This window comes from Lynx rufus, unplaced genomic scaffold (assembly GCF_022079265.1).
Source record: "Lynx rufus isolate CCGP_SWC_20201006 ecotype Redwood Valley unplaced genomic scaffold, mLynRuf1.p SCAF_11, whole genome shotgun sequence".
In the NCBI taxonomy this organism is placed as follows: domain Eukaryota; kingdom Metazoa; phylum Chordata; class Mammalia; order Carnivora; family Felidae; genus Lynx; species Lynx rufus.
Genome location: NW_025814825.1, coordinates 5,940,338 through 5,961,480, shown reverse-complemented (window position 1 = coordinate 5,961,480; position 21,143 = coordinate 5,940,338).

Genomic DNA, 21,143 nt, shown 5'->3' with positions numbered 1-21,143 from the left:
CGTGTATTCAGTGATTAATCATCATTTGGAAGGTTCTGCTGGGAGCCAACAGAAAGGGGAGTATTCCTGCAGGTGGTTTCTCTCTGATTAGTCAAAAGTGCCAATGACCTGCTGCTGGGGCTTTGTCGTAAGGAGGGGAAGATGGTGTGTTCTTTTTCTTTTGTGGAAATGCGTTTGAGTTTTATAAACCTGGGAAATAAACTTAATTGTACAAACATTAGAACAGGTCTTTTAAAAGTGTTCCCTAGAGACACTGTTTTCAGTTGAATCACATTTAGACTCACAACTCGCTTACCTCTCACTCTGAGGTTTTCGTATTTTTTTTTTTAACCTTAGGGCATGAGGGTACACATTTATCAACTTAAGTGCCTAAAAATAACTCCAAGGGAGATGAGAGATCTCATGGTTTACCAGCAATTACTTCTCACTGAGGCAATGTATTTAATATTTTTACCTTTGACAGTCACAAAGATGGATAATGTTGGTATTTAACTTGGCTCATATTACTCTTTTATATTATTTATTTAGGAAAAGAATCTCTGACGATGAAGGTTTCCATTATATGGTTTAATGATGGCTACTTCTCTTAAAAGAATAAAAAGCATTTAGAAGGATGGATATGCTGGAAGATTTTCCCAAGAGGCTCAGGCTCTTGTCAAAGCGGGGGTGCCTGGTGTGTGGTGGTGAGGTGTGGCCAGGAAGTCAGTGTGGCTCTGGGAGGTGAAGGGAAGGGGATCAGGGAGGATGGGGAGGAGCGAGGGAATGCATTCTGCCTACTTCCAGCTGGACCAGTCCCTCCACCAATTCCCATGCATGTGATTTCTAAGTGAGTAGGCAAGGTTTCCAGAAAGAGGAAAGACTGTCTGTGGACAGAGAGAAAGAGTATGAGTGTACACAAACTTTTTTTCACTTCTCATGAGTGTAAGAAGGATGAGTAGGCTCAGAGAGGTGTACTAATTTCAGAAGTCTTATTCCCGTGGGCAAATTCAGAGATCCCAGATACTGTTCTGCGGATTTATTCATTATTTTCATCCTCTCCCAATGCGGAGTTTCTCTCAACTGACGTGTGGATAAAAGAGACTAAACATGTCAAGATTCCAGAACCAAATATTGGTGTCTGGTATTTACTTTGAGTAGCAAATTATCTCCTCCTCCCCAGGCTCCCTCCTCTTTGCTGGGGATTCAGGTTTTTGCTCGGATCTTTGCTCTTTTTTTTTTTTTTTAAATTTTTTTTTTCAACGTTTATTTATTTTTGGGACAGAGAGAGACAGAGCATGAACGGGGGAGGGGCAGAGAGAGAGGGAGACACAGAATCGGAAACAGGCTCCAGGCTCTGAGCCATCAGCCCAGAGCCTGACGCGGGGCTCGAACTCCCGGACCGCGAGATCGTGACCTGGCTGAAGTCGGACGCTTAACCGACTGCACCACCCAGGCGCCCCGGATCTTTGCTCTTTTTGGTCTGAGACTGAGCATGGCATTTGGAGCCCAGGAATGATCCCTATGTGGGTGGAGGAAACAGTGGTCACTGGAAGCATCCTGCTGGTGTGCATGGCTGGCGTGTGTGTGAGAAGTAGGGAAGGGATCCCTCCCCCAGGACAGCTGCCTCTTGGGCAAGGAGCTTGGACAAGTATTGGGGTGATTTGCAATTCACCAGTTAGTCTTTAACAGGCCAGTTCCCTGGGGACTGGGAGCAGCTGTTGCCTGACAGGGAGATGGGCAAGAGTGACAGCTGAGTGGCCAGCCTGGGAGGTGGCTGGGAGTCCTGTGGTGGAGGAAGGGCTCTTGCAGAAGATGGCTCAAGAATAAAGGACCCACATGGATGTGTGAGGAGCAGGGGTGGATGTAGAAAGCAGTCCAAAGCCCTTTCCTGGGCAGCATCAGCAAAGCACTGAAGGCAAGCCCCAGTGTCCCCTCCTGACCTTCTGGCTTTCTGCCCACCACCCCCACATCTAACCCTCCTCTAGGAGCCTTTTCCCACCCTCTGGTGTAAGAGGCTGATGAGGGCTGGAGTGTAATCTGTTCCAGGTGAAGATTGCTTTTGAATGGACATCATGACCGTGAGCAATGGCTCCCAAAGTGTGGTCCCTGGGCCAGCAGAGTTAGCATTACTTGGAAATTTGTTAGGCAAATTCCTAGGCCCTACCACATACCTACTGAGGCAGAAACTCTGGGAGTTAGGACCCAGCAATCCAGTTTAACAAGCCCTCCTGGTGATTCTGATGTGTGCTAAAGTCTGAGAATCACCGACCTACAGTGACTGCACTATGACCAGTGGTATTTGGTGCATTTGCTGGTGAATTGAGGCAAAAGAACGCTAGGGAGAACAGGGCTTCAGGAGCCGCATCTTCTCACCCCTCCCAAGAGGCAACCTACACTACGTGCTACTAAAGCCATCCTACCCATGGATCCTAAGTTGCTGAATTCAACAGAGTAAAAATAGTCTTTAGAATTAATTAGCCAGAGTATTTCAAACTTTGGAAACACTTGAGCAGATGTGGCTTCCCTTTCTTGTTCCTACTGCTCAAGTTAAGCTTTCCAGTTATTCTCCTGGAGTGGAACCATTGCTTCTCCAAGGTCTGGGTGAGAGAGAAAGGGGATCTGTATTTATTAAGATCTGGCAAGCAAGTTGTGCTAATAAAGAACATTGGGATAGGGGCACTTGGCTGGCTCAGTCGGTTGAGTGTCCAACTTCGGCTCAGGTCATGGTCTCACAGTCCATGAGTTCGAGCCCCGTGTCAGGCTCTGTTCTGACAGCTCAGAGCCTGAAGCCTGCTTCAGATTGTGTCTCCCTCTCTCTCTGCCCCTTCCCCACTCACACTCTGTCTCTCTCTCTCAAAATAAAATAAAAACATAAAAAAAAAAGAAAAGAAAAGAACAGAACATTGGGATAAAGGGAATTTCCCAGTGGTTGGCAAACTCTATCTCCAATGCAGGCCCCTGCCTCAGGAATGGCACCAAGGAACATTTCATGGAAGAGAATGGGACCTTAAGAAAGTTAGGATTGTGTCCAGAGCAGTGGTCAGTACAGCACAGTAGGTCCTTGGTAGTTTCTTATTGAATTGAAAACCTCCTCAACTTCATTTCAAGAGCCTGTTTGTGACTCTTCATTCATACATTTATCTCAACCCTCTTGAACCTAATTTTAATTTTGGTTTATATAGGATCTTGCAGTAACATGTCCCAGATGAGGTAATGAATTTACTACCCACAGTGTAATGGAATGTGTCCCTTTATTTATCCTAAAACGACCTCTTCCAAGTTTCAAGGGTTCTTATCTGAAATCTTAACTCTTAGATTTGGCTGTTGATTGCTTCCGACTTGGTCCGAGATACTCTCTTTGTGATTGTGCAAAGATGAGTCAGTAGTGCAGATCAGTCCTGCCACACCACACCAGGCTCAGAGAGAAACTCTTCAAGGAGAGCAATGCCATCTGACGCCATTCCAGGGCCTAGCTCACCTCTGCTAGAGTCAGTGGTCATCTCCATAATGTAGTTTAGGAACTCACAAAGACCCCACCACACCCCTCCGGAATCAGTTCTACCAGCTTCAAGTTCTACCCGAAAACACACTGCTTTGGGCAAAATGTTTCCTTTTCAAGTATTTTCTCCTACTGATTTAATTTCCATAAAGTTAGGGAGCATGCCTCAATCATTTTTTGTTAGCCCTTTCTGCCTGTCAGAGAGTCTGAAATAATAGGCTTGCCATAACTCTTTGTGTTTGTACATGCACATATTCTTAGAGAGGGAAAATGAGTTATTCATTTACTCCTTACTATGAATGGGATGTGAGGGTGGAGACAAATGATTGAGGCATGCTCCTTGCCTTCGTGAAAGTTAAATCTAGTAGGAGAGCATACTTGTAAAGGAGTTGCTCTACCCAGAGAAATGAGTTTCCAACGGTAAAAGTTTAGGCATTTTTGATCTCGCCAACTGGTCCAGCCACACAGGACTCATCTTCCTTCCTCACTCTCCTGCGTGGTGTCTAGAAGGGACCTCAATTTAGAGAAAAAGTTCTGTCCATTCTCTGAAAACCAGGGAGAGCAGGACAGCATGAGTATTCTGGTGACAGGAAAAAAAAAAAAGAAAAAGAAAAGGATACACTGAAATAACAGCTAACATTTACTGAGTGTTTACTGTGTGCCAGGAATTCTTAAATGCACTTAATAGGTGTCAGCTCACTTGATTCTCATAATAACTCCAGGAAGTAAACACTCTTCATATCCCGGTCTTAGAGAAGGGAAAATCAAGGTGCAGAAAAGTTAAGTGACTTGCTAAAAGAGACCCAGCTAGTAAGTGGAAGAGCTAGAATTCAAACCTAGACAGTTAGATTTCAAAGCCTGGCTCTGAAACAATATGCTGTACTGCCTCCCTGCAGAGGAAAAGGGACACAGAAAGGCAAAATCAGGGCCAGAGGCTAACTACCTCTACTCCAGCATTTCCTGAGCATGAGCCTACCTTGGCCTGTAGTAGAGTTCCAGGGAACCAAGATTGGATACTGCTAGGATGCTGGGAGAAAAGGCATAGACAGAACACTGCTTTATCAGGTAGGGGAGGGAAAGGCTTATTTAGAGGGAGATCAGGGGCGCCTGGGTGGCGCAGTCGGTTAAGCGTCCGACTTCAGCCAGGTCACGATCTTGCGGTGCGTGAGTTCGAGCCCCGCGTCAGGCTCTGGGCTGATGGCTCAGAGCCTGGAGCCTGTTTCCGATTCTGTGTCTCCCTCTCTCTCTGCCCCTCCCCCGTTCATGCTCTGTCTCTCTCTGTCCCAAAAATAAATAAACGTTAAAAAAAAAAATAGAGGGAGATCAGAAGCCCCCTAATTATTTGATCAGTTCTTTCTGGAAAGCACTTAGTTGCTATGGTAATGAGTACTCCATAAATATTAATAGAATAAGGCCAAACAGAATATTACCCCATTAATGCAGAGGCTCACAGAATTAGCCTTGAACATCATGGTCTAATGATGGACCACTCCGTCATTTTGTTTTAAATCCCACTGAACACATGTGCTAGCTCCGGACCTCATAGTGATTAGTAACAAAGGTCTGGAGTAAATAGCGTCATGTTGCTTTTGAAGCTCAGCCCATCTCTTCTCAAGTGCTGTGCACATCATATATTTTCACAGTTTCAGTGTTTTTAGTGGAATATAATAGAAACAACTGTTATTCTGATTACTTGACATTATATTTAGTAACAGCTCATGGGATTTTAGCATTGAAGGACTACGGATAGATTCATCCAATTTAGAGCAGGAAAGGATCTTAGCGATTGGTTAGACTGGGAGTCTCAAACTCAAATGCCTAGAGTCAAGGCAGGTAAGGTAAATGAGAGAAGTCGGCTGCACACAAGACAGTTGCAAATGGCAGGCATTGCGGCATGCCTGTCGCTTGAAATCTTATTAAAAAAATTTTTTTGGGGGGTGCCTGGGTGGCTCAGTCAGTTAAACATCCGACTTCAGCTCAGGTCATCATCTCACAGTCTGTGAGTTCGAGCCCTGCGTCGGGCTCTGTGCTGACAGCGCAGAGCCTGGAGCCTGCTTCGGATTCTGTGTCTCCTTCTCTCTCTCTACCCCTCCCCCGCTCATGCTCTGTCTCTCTCTCTGTCAAAAATAAATAAACATTAAAAAAAAATTTTTTTAACGTTTATCTACTTTTGAAGTGTAGTGGGAGAGGGGCAGAGAGAGAGGGAGACACAGAATCCGAAGCAGGCTCCAGGCTCTGAGCTCAGCACAGAGTCCGATGCGGGGCTCAAACTCACGAGTGAGGTCATGACCTGAGCTAAAGCTGTACACTTAACTGTCTGAGCTACCTAGGCGTCCTGAAATCTTATTTTAGATGCAGTGTATTTGTTTACTCATTTCCCCTCCATTTCTGGATTTCAGGTGATACAAAGAAATGCAATAAAAAAAATAGGATGAGGGGAAATAACCATAAGAAAAATAAAACTAAGGATAAAGTTAATGAACATAATGATTTTAAAGTTCCTATAGTTCCTAGATGTATATCACAAATCCTGAGCTTCCTAGCAGCCAGTGTAAAGAAAGGAACAGAACCAAATAGTTAGAAGCCCAGATTACATTTGATTCTGAAGCCTAAAGACACCCTGTGGGCTCCCTTCTTTAAACTCTTCTCTTCTTTCCTTCTCTCTTGGTCCTCCTCCCCTTTAATAATTCCTCCTGAGCTACTTTTGTAAACAACTTTCCCCATACGGATCCCTTGGTGTTCATCCTAGCCTGCTTACCCACAGCTGAGGCTTCAACAGTCAGCCGGCAAATGTTGAGCACTCACACTTTCCCCCACTAGCTCAACGCTCTCTTCTAACTTCTAGATCTACCCGTCCAAATCCAGTCTCCTAGTACAGATCTCATCACAGACATCCCTCATGTCATCACACCCCAAACTGAATCTATCACCTTCCTCTGCTCTCTACTCTTCATGCCTTTTACTCTTAGACCAGCCACTCACCCTTGTCTAGTAAATTACACCTCCAGCTCTAGCCAACAGGTTGCCCTGAGTAGACATCTGGGATTCATGTTTGAACCTTTCCTTCTCTCCCTCTGTACGTGGTTGAAGAGACCCGCTAGTCTTGCATCTTCTGTATCACTCAAATCTCTAGAGCCTTCATATAAAGCCACGTCCCTTAGCAGGGAGCATGTGAAGTGTCTTGCCTACCTCCTTTTGCCTCAGTCACTTGGAAATGACCGGTCATATGGAGAAAGACTCCGGATGAGCTACACATGGTCTCCTTCACAAGGACCAGTCCTCTGCTAGGAGCATTTCTTCCACCATGTCTTCTGTTACATGACTATTTTTAGTTACCCAGAATCCTTCGCCTCTTTCAGAAAGCCCTTTCTGAAACTTCTTCCCCAGGTTTAGTATAGGAACCTTCCTCTATGCTCCAACAGCAGACATTCTTGACCTGGCATCCAGGGACCCTTGCATAATTCCAAGAAACTTTGATTAAGGAATCTTATGGCTTATGAAACTCCAGGTGTAAATGAATTCAAGGACCAGAGGCTTAAATAACCATTCTAGAGTTGACTTCTCTATTTGTCTTCTTTGATTTTCTCTCTGTTGAATTCTTTCCAGGCATGTTTTCCCATGTGGTAGATCTTCACAGCTTCATACCTATCTTAGAAAAAAAATCCACAAATCTGCCTTTTTCCTTTTAAAAATTTCCCATTTCTCTTCCAATAAAGATGAAAATCCTTAACATGGTGTACCATGCCCTACATAATAGCCTCTTCCTACTTCTCCAACCTCATTTGTCAATCTTTTGTTGTTCCATTTTTTTTTCTTGAGAGTGAGGATGCAAGTGAGCCAGGGGCAGAGAGAGGGAGGGGAAACAGACAGAGAATATCCCATGTAGGGCAGAGAGACAGAAAAAGAGAGAAGCAGGGCTCACCCAAAGCAAGGCTTGTGTTTACCCGAAGTGGTGCTCGATTATGTCCTGAGCCAAAGTCAGATGCTTAACCGACTGAGCCACCTAGGTGCCCTGTTGTTCCTTTGAAGTAAAGTACCTTCTTTCTGGCTGCTTTTGAGATTTTTCTCTGTGCCATTGTTTTTCACAGATTTCGTACAATATACTTAAGGTTTTGCTGGTTTGTTTTGGTATTTTACATTCCTGGTGCTTCTTGAGTCGATCCTCTTAAGTCTTGTGTCAATTCTGAATACTCCTTGGCTGATTTCTTCACACATTTCTTCTGCTCTGTTCTCTCTCCTCATCTTCTAGGACTCAATGACACGTAAGTTAGAACGTTTCATTCTGTCCCATGTGACTCAGGCTTTTATGTAGATTCAATGCTTTTCTTTTCTGTCCTTCATTCCTGATATTTCCTCCTGACCTGTCTTATTCACTTCTCTTCATTTTTGTCAAGTTTTCTGTTTAAAACATCTGAGGAGTTTTTAATTTCAGTTACTGTATTCTCAGTCCTGGAATGTCTATTTTGTTATTTTTTTGGTAGACTCCAGTTCTCTGCTAAAATTCTCCATCCTGACCTCTCTTTTACTAAATATATCAATCAGGGTTGTTTAAAAATCCCTGTCTGATAATGCTGAGTAGGCATCATCAACAGAGTCTATTTCGTTGTCTATATATATGTTTTCTTTTGGTCCTGTCTGTTGATGCATCTGATAACTTTTGATTGAATGCTGAACATTTTTAATGAAAATCCCTCCAGAGAAGATTTAGTTCTGGCAGACATTTAGAGTAGAAGTAGCTTGCATCAACCCAATTAGGAATTGAACTGGTTCTAGGCTGGGTTTCTGTCTTCATGAGGTCCAGTCAATTCCCCAATTGCTCTTATTCCTAAAAAAAAAAAAAAAAAATAGTCCTATAGGAGTCTAATCTGAGAGCCTGAGGTAATTACCAGACACCTTCTCCTCAGTGTCCCTGAACTTTTTATCTGCCCTCCATCCTGAGCCTATTAATTGCTGTGTTTAGCTCCCTAGACTCTTCTCTGCTGCTTTCTGCCTAGCCTCTGTGTCTCTGAGTCCAGTCAGCTTCTGAGTCAGCAAATGAATGCCTCAAGGGTAAGAGTGGTTCAAACAATCAGTCTCAGCCTATCTTCTCTAGGCTTCTTTTTTTATCTTGGTCCCTAACATCCTTGATGACTTAGTGGCCATGAACCTCAATTTCTGTCCCCTGGTCCCATGAGACTATCACAATCTCCTTCTGTCCCACTGTTTTCTGCTTGCCTCTCAGAGCCTCTGCCTGAGCTGCGCCAATGGGCAAACCAGCAGATGTTTAGAGGACAGAGAAAGGTAGAAGTGGGGCTTATCTCAAAAGCATCCCTTTTCTCTGGGATCTTGGTCCCTCAAGTCTGCTGCTGTTCTGCTCTCCAACTGCCTTCAAACAGTTGTGTGTTCATACAGCTCTTCTAGTTGTTCCTATGGGCTGTGTATGTCTGCTCAGTTGATTGTTGTTTATGGGGAAACACCCTAAAAGCCAAGGAACCTGATCAGATTCATTCAACAGCAACAACATTAACAACGTTTCAGGGCTGTTTGCTTCCAAGATCGTTAATCTCCCTGGGCTCTTTGTGAGAAGAAATGTGTTTTATAATTATGGCACCACTGCATACATTTTTAGGAGGAGTTTTTTTTTTTTTTTGCGGGGGGGATTCTCATCCCTAACTAAGTGATTAACTAACTAACTAGCCTCACCAGTTAACATTTGTGGGGGACTAACTACAGGCCAGGGAACTTTTTAGGAGTTCTACATATGCTATTTCATTTATTCCCCATAATAACTTTGAGAGAGGAGTTCTTTTATTATTCCTGTTTTTTTAGATGAGAAAACTAGTGTGCAGAGATGTTGGGTGATTTTGTAAGATAACTCTCCTCATAACTGGCAAAGCCAGAGTTTTAACCCAAAAAGTGAATCCAGAGTCCCTGTTCCCGATCACCAAATTATTTGCCTTTTTCCAATGACCAAATTATTACCTTTGCAGTGACGGCAAAGGCAAATGAGAAATCCTGAAAGTATTTTGAGTAATAACAATGTCTTAAGAATAAGTTTATGAACTCAGCATAAGAGATAAATCTTACTTAGATGCATAAACTTGGTTATGTCTGTTCTTATAAGCTAAATTTTTAATGGAAACACCCATATACCACACATATATATGTATACACACATATGTATCAATGTATAAACCCTGTAGTGTCTCTACATAATGATTAATTTGTGGTGAATTTGCTAGATAGAATCAAATTTCTATTCTATTATTTGTCAAAAGGTAACAAGAAAATATAGTCATTTAGATGTAACATTCAGGTCCTCTTAGTTTATTAAAATCATGACTCTGAGAAGAAACACCATACTTTGATTTCTTAGCATATGTGACTCACATACTTTTCTCATTACTTAGCGGAGTTTTTTTCCCTAGTGTGTGTTACTTCAAAATCACAATTTGCCATCTCAGGATGGTACGAGTTCTCTTGAAAGCTGTTGTCCTTCTCATAGATGAATCAAAGCACTGCAATCTTCTAATAGTAACTGTCTATTTCCATAGTTTAAGTTCAATCTTTAGCATGAGTTAAGTTTTAGCAGTGAATCATATCTAGAATTTTCTGGGACTATATTGGTTTCAAACAGTCTAGTCCATTGTCTTCAGAAAAGTCAACCATATTTTCTAATTTGGGGTCTAGAAAATTTGGTGACCATACTTTTAAATCTGTTTTTCCAACTTCTTGTAGAAGACTTTTCTCCATGAGAAATCCACCCTGTTCATATCTTAGTAGCTAAGTACCTAAAAAGGTACTATATTTGTTGTTAAGTATTTTCCAGGTTAAGAGTTAGAACTGGTTTTGTTTTTGTCTTTAGCCTCTAAGTGGAACTGAGTCATCATATATTAAAGTAGCTTTGTTTATAGGAACTGTTTCTTCAAGGAAACAAATTTCTTCTTTCATTTTTATAGTTCAGATAAATGTGGGGTTTGTATTTCGCCCAAGATGGAGTCAATTATTGTATACCAATTATCTATTCCTGTGTATCAAATTGCCTGAAAACTTAGTGGCTTAAAACAACAAGCATTTATTGTCTTAAGGTTTCTGTGGGTCAGGTATTTGGAAGTGGTTTGGCTGGATGGTACTGGTTCAGGGTTTCTTATGAGGGGAGAGTCAAAGTATTGTAGCACCAGTCATCTGAAGTCTGGATTGGGGCCAGAGGGTTCATTTCTAAGATGTCTGATAGTGGCAAGTAAGTGTGGGCTATAAGCAAGTGATTTAATTCTTTACTGAGTGGACCTCTCCATAAGGCCACTAAAGTGTCCCCATGACACAGTGTCTGGCTTCTCCCAGATAGAGTGAGTAAAGCAGGGACTCAAACATCTTTCATAGATTTAGCCTTATAAGTAAAAAAAACTTCATTTCCACAATATCTTATTAGATATGGAAGTCAGCTCTATGCACTGTGGGGGAGGACTACACAAGGGCATGAACACCAAGAGATGGGACTCATTGGGGGCATCTTGGAGACTGGCTTCCACAGTTATTCATTTAACATTTCCTATGGAGTATTCACTCATTACTGTGAAAGATTGGAAGAAATACCAAGTGCAATCCTGCCTTCCTGTACCCTTAAAGTCTACAGAAAACACTAGAAATAAAAGACAATGCATACTAAATAAATAATGTTCATTTCAGGCAATGGTATCTATTGAGAGGTGCCCCTACTTAGAAAGTCAGGGAAGGCTTTCAAGGGTACATGTGGTACATGCTGTAAAGAGGGATAGGGCTGAAAAGTTTGGATGAGCAATTAAAAATCCATTCTTAAAACAAAATACCAAACTATACCAGGTAGGGTTCTTTGGTTCAAGCAAAGATGACAACTCTGGCCAACTCAAGAAAGAAAAAGTGAGTCATCAGGAGAATGCTAGGGTTTCTTCTAGGAGCCAAGGTTAGATGAATAGCAAGGTCTATAGAAAGCAAGACTCACAGCAGCTGAGGATCTTGGTGGCAGGATGCATAGACAAGTTCTCCAGGATGAGAGACTGAATGAGTCTGCTTCATTGACCTTCCTTCTGAGTGTCCATAAGAGAGTCTGATTGGTCTAGCTTGTATCATGTGGTCACTCTAGTGGAGGAGATGAGAGAGCCTATGATTAGTTGTCTCCCAGAATCACAAGGAGTGAGGAAGGGCTGATTCCTCCAAGGAAGGGAGAATGGGTGGACAGACCTCTTTCTAAAACCAAATAGTTCTCTGTTTTTGAAAATTTGTCTTTGCATTTTATTTTTATTTTTTATTAAAAACTTTTAATGTCTATTTATTTTTGAAGGAAAGATATAGACTTAGTGTGAGAAGGGAAGAGACAGAGAAAGAGGGAGACACAAGATCTGAAGCAAGCTCCAGGCTCTGAGCTGTCAGCACAGAGCCTAACGTGGGGCTCGAACTCATGAACTGTGAGATCATGACCTGAGCCGAAGTTGGACACTTAACCCATTGAGCCACCCAAGGGCCCCTGTTTTTGCATTTTAAGGAAAATGGAAGTCTCATTAAGCCTCAAACATTATTCTACTTATTTTTAATTTCTTTATGTTGACGGTGTTGTTGGGGGTGATGCTACATTTCAGAGGGAAAATAGCAGAACAATTGCCTTAGGCATTAAATTTTTTCCCCCAGAAAAAGCACCCAATTTATTTTGGGTTTCTGGTGTGTTTGGGTTTCTAATTAGTTTGCCTGAGATTTTCCAGAATGCTGTCCTCTGGAAATGACCAGTTATCCTTTCCTGCCAGAAGCAAAAAGGTATTAAGAATTTCCCAACAGTTTTTTTCATGGTATTTCTCAATCTTTTTTTCTAGTACTTACCAGTTTATAATTCTTATTTATTATTATCTATAATGATTAATCTGTTTACATATTTGAAACCTCTGTCCTCCTTCACTGCCAAAATCGTTACTAGCACTTATTATAAAACAAGATTTCTCAACCTTGGCACTATTGAAATTTTGAACAGAATAATGCTTTGCTTTAGGGGTTTGTGCTGTGCATTCCTGTGCATTGCAGGATGTTTACCAGTGTCCTGGGCCTCTTCTCACTAAATGCCAGCAGTACTTTCCTAGTTGTGACACTCAAAAAATGTCTCCTGGTATCTTCTGGGGGGCAAAATCATCCTCAGCTGAGAACCCTTCATGTATATATAATTTATGCATAAAGAAATGCATTAATTAATTAACAGACTCACTCAGAAGTGTGATGGTATTTCCAAATCCTTGAGTCCTTGGGATTTTCTAATCCTTGAGTGAATGTTGCCCATTCATTTATTCTGATTCATTCATTCACTCATCTCTCCATTTACCAAACATTTATCATGGGCTGGCTATTGAAAGAGATCAGGGATAACTTCCCTCAGCACATACACACCAAAAACCCAAAAAGGGGCACTTGGGTAGCTCAGTCTGTCAAACATCCAACTCTTGATCTCAGTTCAGGTCTTGACCTCAGGGTTGTGAGTTCAAACCCCACATTGGGCTCCTCCCTGGGCATGAAGCCTACTTAAAACAAACAAACAAACAAACAAACAAAGAAAAAGAAACGAAAAAAACAACAACCCTGAAATACAATGCTCAGCGGACCTGTGCTAGGCATTACGAGGTCAAGGTTGACAAAAATATGAATTACCCTCAGTTTATTGCGCTCCTGAGAGGATGGTAATTCAAGCAACACATTTTGGGTCAAGCTTGCTCTGCCCTGCAATGCCCTCCTGCTTCTTCCTTGCTTTTCTGCATGTCATCTATCCTTCACAACCAGTTCAGATCTGCCCTCTGGAAGCCTGTGCAGAGAGAGTCCAGGCTCAAAGTTCTCTGCCCGTAGCTTCCTTAATTCATCTGATATTGATCATTTGTCCTTTGTATCTACCATACTGCCTTGGTGTTTTATAACCAAGTCTTATAAATATGTCTCGGCTTCCTAAATAAATGTTTGGAAGAAGTTTATTACAATGGAAAAATCCTTAGATATTAATGTAGTTCCAATCCTACTTCTGCCATCAGTCTAGCTTTGTGACCCTGGGCAGGTTGCTTAATTGCTGAGATTCACTTAATGTATAAAATGAAGATGGTTTTACCTGTTCTTCAAATACTTTATAAAAATGTTGAAGGTGTCGGGGCGCCTGGGTGGCTCAGTCGGTTAAGCGTCTGACTTCGGCTCAGGTCATGATCTCATGGTCTGTGAGTTCGAGCCCCTCGTCGGGCTCTGTGCTGGCAGCTCAGAGCCTGGAGCCTGCTTCGGATTCTGTGTCTCCCTCTCTCTCTGCTCTTCCTCTACTTGCTCTCTCTCTCTCTCAAAAATAAACATTAAAAAAAATAAAAAAAAGAATGTTGAAGGTGTTGAGTCAAATAATGGATATCGGTTTATTTTGTAAAGCACTATACAATTGTAATATGCTGGCCTTATCCATATTAAGAATAATAATACAAACGTCTTTAAAAAAATTTTTTTAATGTTTTTATTTATTTTTGAGACAGAGAGAGACAGAGCATGAGCAGGGGAGGGGCAGAGAGAGAGGGAGACACAGAATCCGAAGCAGGCTCCAGGCTCTGAGCTGTCAGCACAGAGCCTGACGCAGGGCTCGAACCCACAGACTGTGAGATCATGATCTCCTGAGCTGAAGTCGGACGTTTAACCGACTGAGCCACCCAGGTGCCCCAATAATACAAACGTCTTGAGGCAGGGACTGTATTTGACATATCTTCGTGTCTCTATAGCCTACCATATGGCTGCCTATCTAGTAGGGAGCTCCACGATGATGGTTGGTGATGCCTCATGATGCCGTTACGGTGTCTGTGAAGTGTGGATCTTATTCATTACATAAACTTGTTACCTCTGATTTTATACTAGTCAATAAATAGTTGTAGAGTCAAATTGAATTTCAGATAATCACCCAAGAAGTCTGTATTATTGCTCATGCATATGCATTCTGGCAGCTTCTGAAGCTATGCATTGTAAATATTCTATAGGAAACATATTTTAAGGACCTAATGGTGTCTTATGGATTTTTATTGAGAACTTTAAAGAATATTTTATTTTATACAAGAACACATCAAATAAGGTGGAAATGTTGATAAAATTTCACTGTGAAGTGTAGTAAGACTGAAAGCAATGAATTTTCAGCACTTGGATAGATTCTTATGTTTTGTTTTGTTTTATCATAAAGGAAGTGACAAATCCTCTAGAACATAGTAAGAGATTAATCTATCTGAAAGACTCATCTTCTCCAACTATTGCCCGAGTTTTAAAAATTGTTTTAACCAGCGTATAAACTCAATTGACTAAAATTTGTTATTGCAAAAGTCACAGTTGGTCTTGCCTTCCTGATATTGGCTATTTTGTGGTAATGTTAAAATTGAACACCATAGTAACAAATTTGTTTTACTAAAAATATTGAGATAACACAAATAAGACATTAAGCAAACTCATGCATTAGCTGAGTTGACCTTTCTTGAAAAATAAATACTGAGGAAATATTTTAAGGGGGTTCCTTTTTTCCCCTCAACTTAGGGTTCACTTCCAGTCAAATACTGCTTTTGTTTAAAAAGAATTAGGTTAATATCTGTTAAATGTGGCAGTAAAATTTTACTACATATAATTAAGTTGTAAAACCAAATGGACTTTATTGGTATAATTTCCAATACAAGCTTTTATTTTTTTAATGAAAAAAATAGCTATCTTATTGTACTAAATATTATACTGGTTACTGCACTGGTTACAGAGCCTTGAAAATATTTATAGTTTGTTTTTCTAAAATGGAAAATTCAGAATGAAGTGTTTTTTAAGTCCATAAAAAAGTGATGTATTTTTAAAAAGTGTATGTAATTAGTGTGGTACTGAACGTTTTCTCCATATAAATTCAGATTCAGAGGACCGTTGCTGACTATCTTCTGTGGGCCAAAGATAGTGCTAGGTTCTTCCTCATATGCAGTCACTTAATCTTCACTCTTTAGAGATGATGTCATCCTCATTGGGGAGAAGGAGAACCTGGGATGAAGAATGGGAGAACAATGGGAGAAGGAGAACAATGGGATGAAGAAACTTGACTAAGTTATGAGTGTTAAAAAGTGTCAAAACTGGGATCCACACACGGATTTCCTTATTGTGATGTCAGTATTCTCACAGTGAATGTATGTATGCAGGATGATGTGAACCCAGGTGCCATTGTGGTAGTATTGTAACCTTCCCACGTCTAATGTGCCACCATGTGTTGGCCTCAGGCAGGACCAGTAGTCTATCTATAATCTCTAAACTTCTTTAAAGTTTTCCTGAACTTGGCAAAATTACAGTTACTCATGGTATTCTTTCAGTTATTCTTTCATTCATTCATGTGCTTCTGTTTACAAATGCAAACCCATCAGGTTCTGTCAAAAGGTCCAATTAAAAAGAGGCAGTTTCACAAGACTAAACCTAATTCATGATCAGAAATGAGTGGAAAACATTTTTTTAAAGTAACCAACAATTCTTTGTTTCTTTGTTAAAACTGGCTAAGTCTGCAATATAAAACATGCTGGGAGTTCTTAGACAAGGTTAGGGAAAGGGAAGGGGTCTTAGGACAGAATGATGAACCAGCTCTAGGGTGACACCATCATTTCAAAACCAAGGGGAGCAGGTAAAATCTAGTCCAAGGAATTAGACCTAATGGTTCTCATCCAAGAGTCATGGCTTTGACAGAGCTTCTTGACCAGGGCAAGGCCCAGAATCTAGTGGGTGTCCCAGTGGGATGAGGGAAGTTATGGTAGGTATTCTTAATTGCTTATCCACTATGTATTCTGTCTTTCTTCCAAATGGTGACAGAAATTGATACTTGTCTCTAATGAGCATTTCCCCATCTTCCAGAATTAGAATTCCCAAATATTAGCTGGGCACATGGCCACCCAGAATTTATTTCCTAGCCTCCCTCTCAGTTAGATATGGATATGTGACTAATGAGATGAAAGTAGAGTGATACATCAAATGTTCAGGAAGTATCTTTAAAGTCTCCAGGCTTTCTTCCTTCTAGCTAGTTGGACAAGAGATGTGATGGCTGGAGTAGGAAAGGCCATTATAGACCATGAAGTGTGTTATGGCCTGAAAATTTGTGTACCCCCTTCCCGAATTCATATGTTGAAGGCCTAACTCCCAATGTGAAGGTATTAGGAGGTGGGGCCTCCTAATTTGGGAGGTAATTAGGTTTAGATGATCTTATGAGGGTGGATCCCCCATACTAGGATTAGTGTTCTTATAAGAAGAGGAAGAAAAAGCTGAGCTCACTTGCTCTTTCTGTCTGTCTGCCTGTCTCTGTCTCTCTTTGCACACACAAAGAGGAAATCATGTGAACACTGAGAGGTGATGGGTATCTGCAAGCCAGTAGTAGCATCCTCACCAAGAAATGAATCTGCTAGCACATTGATTTTGGGCTTCCCAGCTTCCAGAACTGTGAGAAACAAATGGCTGTTGTTTAAGCCACCCAGTCAATGGTAATCTGTTATAGTTTGGTGAACTGATTGAGACAATGTGCAAGTCCCATGATGAGGATGGTAGAACCACAAGGTAAAAGGAACCTGAGACCTGGTAGTTGTGAGGCCACCAAACCAGTCCTGGATTGCCTACATTAATATGAATTTAATCTTAACTAATACACTCACAGAAGCTCTATATTATTGGGGGTGGCAATATATCCAACAATAAAACTATGTTTCCTAGCCTTCCATGAAGTTATATATGACAATATGTATAAGCTCTGGCTTGAAACAAAGTGGAAATTATGAAGGAATTCTGAAAAGCTTCCTTAAAAGAAGTACAGAGGGCTAGAGAAAGTTCCTTGTGACTTCTCTCCTTCCTTCTGACTGCTTGAAATGTGGATGTGGTGGATGGTGGTCTAGGGACTATTTTGGACTATGAGAGCCCTTAAGAAGCAGAATGACAGGTATGTTTCTTCTTCTTTTTCCAAAGTTTCTGGATGACTTTGTGAAACCAACTTTTCAGTAGGGTCACTTGCTTTTGGACTTCTTTTACACAAAGAAACAAATCTTTTGGTTTTAAGCCTCTGTGTTTTCTATTAGGTGCAGCCAAATCTAATCCCATCTGGCAGAGAGGTTCATTAGAGTTAACAAGAAGGTACAGGAAACATGGGTCAACCTCAGAAACCTGGATCTGGGGGCCTGTGTCTCAGCTCTAACTGGAAAACTGCAGTGGAAGTAGCAAATTCCTGGCAACAAGCTGGGTGACTGGTCAAGTTCAATGTTAGTGCTCTGGACCAACTGAATGGTGTAGACCATTTGAACCCTGATCATTGGTGGATAAAAGTGCTAGTGTGATTCTAGACCAGGTATTCCCTGTGCTGGGCACACTAGGTAGGTCTGCAAAGGTCAGGTGTTCAGTGCCTGACATGGGCTGGGCAGAAGCAGAAGCAGAAGCAAGCAAGGGCTGACATCGCCCATACCTCCTTTAGACATGGTTAAGGCAGAACCAATATGCTGATTTCTCTTATTGGGGCTATAAGCAGCTGGATGACTGTCTCTAACATCCAGGCTTGTGAGACTTAGCTTTGCTCCTCTTCCTCTGTCGTGTGTGGGCCAGCTGTATTCTTACTGGTCCTCATTTCCCCTGCATTGAGCTCATTTACTCTCTGGGGATTAATTTGACTGTGAATACTCTGGACTCCAAAGTGTGGGAAAACTGGAGACATAAACAACAGAAGCATTAATGCTACAGGGGCAGAGAGTAGCATCTTTCCTTCATTTAACATCATGTAAGACCCAACAGACAGTTTTGTTGCTGGTAACGTTTCATAGTCAGAGACACTTTTAGGCAGTGACTCAGGGAGGCAGCCAGAATCCTGAGCTCATAAGGGAACTACTGGCCCAGAGCTTTTACGATCAAAGATGTCAGGTGGGTAGAAGAACGCTGTGAGATATAAAGTGCCCTACAGATTACTATAATTGTATTAATGGAGATAATAACAACAAGATCACCCCTTTCCCCACTGTTACTGGCATCATGAGGTACAGACCCCCTTCAACATGCCCGGAGATAACAGGTTGCTCTTTTGTTAATTTCTCCCCATCAAGGCTATCCTTGGGATTCATTTTAACCAAAGCTATTGTAGATTTTAAAAAGTTGGAGGAATAAGAACATTTAGAATAACTTGCTTCAGAACCTATTTATTTTGGGGGGTGATCTGCTCAGAATACCACTGTGAACAAAAATAACAGTTCAGTACACCTTCAAAATTAACCATGCAAATGATCGGTTATACTAAGTGTGTGTTCAACATGTTAATCATGTACGCAATTTATATACTAATCACATATCCCAGTTACTATTATTTACACCATTTCCAAAAGGGTGTTCTACTGTTAATAGGTGTTATGTGAAGAAATGGTTGTAGAATAATTTTGAGAACATTGAGTTAAACAAAGTTGAGCTGCAAAATAGTTAATGGGGTGTGAGTTCAGGGAGATGGAACTGTCCAAGGTACACACCCTGAAATGAGGGTCTTCATTGCCCCTTGTAAGGAGTTTTCTGGAATAGGTAATAATGTTCTCTGCCCCCATCAGTCAGAGAACAGGCCTCCATCCTGGGCTTCTCTGTTCAAATGATTCATCCTGAGACGTTCATTGGGGGAATTACACAGTCAAAGGAGGAGATGAGGTGACTCATGGTGGCCGGGTTTCCAGGTTGTTCTGTGCCTAACATCCTTGGTTTTGCAGGCTTCCATGCTCCCTGGGAGGTCCTTCACGTCCCTCTATGACCCTCAGTTCTCCTTCGGACAGGCAGGGTTTGGCTGGCAACCAAGAACATTGACTAATGCAGAACTGAAACGAGTTTCTTTATCACCAGGCTCTCAGAACGTTTAATGTGCTAGTTTGCATTGTGATTCTCTAAAAGGTGCTTTGCTCCAGAAGCTCTGCCTTCACACTCCTTTCCATCTTCCCCACAACATCTTTTAGGGTTGGTGTTCCATGGAGCACCCGGATGGAAATGCTAATTTACTAAGTCAGTACTTAGCTAAATCAGAAGACACCTTGGTGGTACGGAAGAGCTCATTTAACTGAAGAAGATTTTCTTCCTGCTCTATAGGATATCCAGGATCCCATAGTAGATTATGCTCTTATCATGGATTCATACTGAATCTTTCTCTAGAGGACCATCATTGGCCTCATGTACACTGCCTCCTATATATATCCTCTGTGCTGGCAGTGGGACCCTGGGACTGCAGTGGATGTTGTGAAACACTTTGGAGGAGCCAAACTACATCTTATTTTCATCCAACCCATTACATTTGCTTAATGACTTAGGTCAACTGGTAAGCAATGAGGTCATTCATAATTAATTTTGCTGTTCATTATAGCCAATTATTTTAACCACTGGATCATTTGTATTTTTATACAATCTGCAGTCTTTCAGGAACATACAAAAGCTTAATGGGTTGTATAATGTGCTATCCCTGATCCATGATTAACATACTGTTTAATGAGTACAATTCTAAGAACTCACTTGAAACTTTAGGATCTGATTCTTCTGCAAAAGAAGGTGCTGGAAAGAAAAGTTGGTAACAGTAATGGGTTTTGAATGTTTTAAGTGGAAAGTTATTCTCACATCAATGAGACTCTCCTTTTAAGCGAAAGCAACCCCTTTGCACACAGCCATGCTGCAATGTTAGTGAGTAGGGGTGGCACTAGGAGCTTAATAACAATGCCAATTTCTGGCTTCTGGTTCGAGATATCCTGATTCAGTAGGTCCAGGGTGCATGAGGCATAGGCTTTTCCAACAATATTCCAGGAAGTTTTGACACTGGGGTGGTGGCTCACACTTTAGGAAATATTCAACATGTTCTTTTGAGGTTTGAGTGTGCAGGGAACTGGCTTTCCCAGCTGAGGAATATGGAGGCCAAGACATGGTTCAGGGTCACCTGAGCATAGTGTCTGTCTCTGGTTTCTCTCTCTGGAGGAGCAGGTGACCTCACTAAGGCTGAGCCAGGAGATCCAAATATTTGTGAACATTTCCTGAATCCAGGCTTCAGGTTGTTAGCAGGAAGTTTTGTCTGGAATTCTCCGTGTGGAAGACTATGGCAAAGCAAAAACTGGGTCTTCCAAGTTCTGGCAAATCTTACTTTCTGTGATGCTGTCTCCAACACTTGGCAGTGGACCCTCTTTACCAGAAGCTGTACTGAGGAATGCTGGACCTGCTCCTGTCTCTGTGGCTACTATATTTCTAATACTTTCCTGTATCCTTGGCTAAGTATACCAAGCACTTAATCCAGTCTGATAGGCAGGTGAATGTGTGTGTGCCTGAAATGCTAGGGAGTCAAATAACGGATGGCTTTTATCTTACTCCAGTTCTCAACCACGTTGAAGTGCCAGGGGAAAGGTGACAAGATCATTTATTCAGTCCCTTAACAATTTCCAAGTATTTGGCTATGCTTCTTACCAGTGACTGAGCAGTTACTTAACCTTTGCAATTTTCTCAGCTGGAAGATAGCACAATAATAGTATTTCCCTTTTAGGGCTCTTGGTAAGATTAAATGAGATAAAGCATGTAAAGTATTTAACGTGATTCCAGACATATGGGACTCAAAAAATGTTAACCATCTGTTTTCCTCCTCTTCTCTCTCTCACCTCACCCTTCTCCCTCTCTACCCTCTACTCCTTTCTCCTAAGTGACAGGCAGCTTT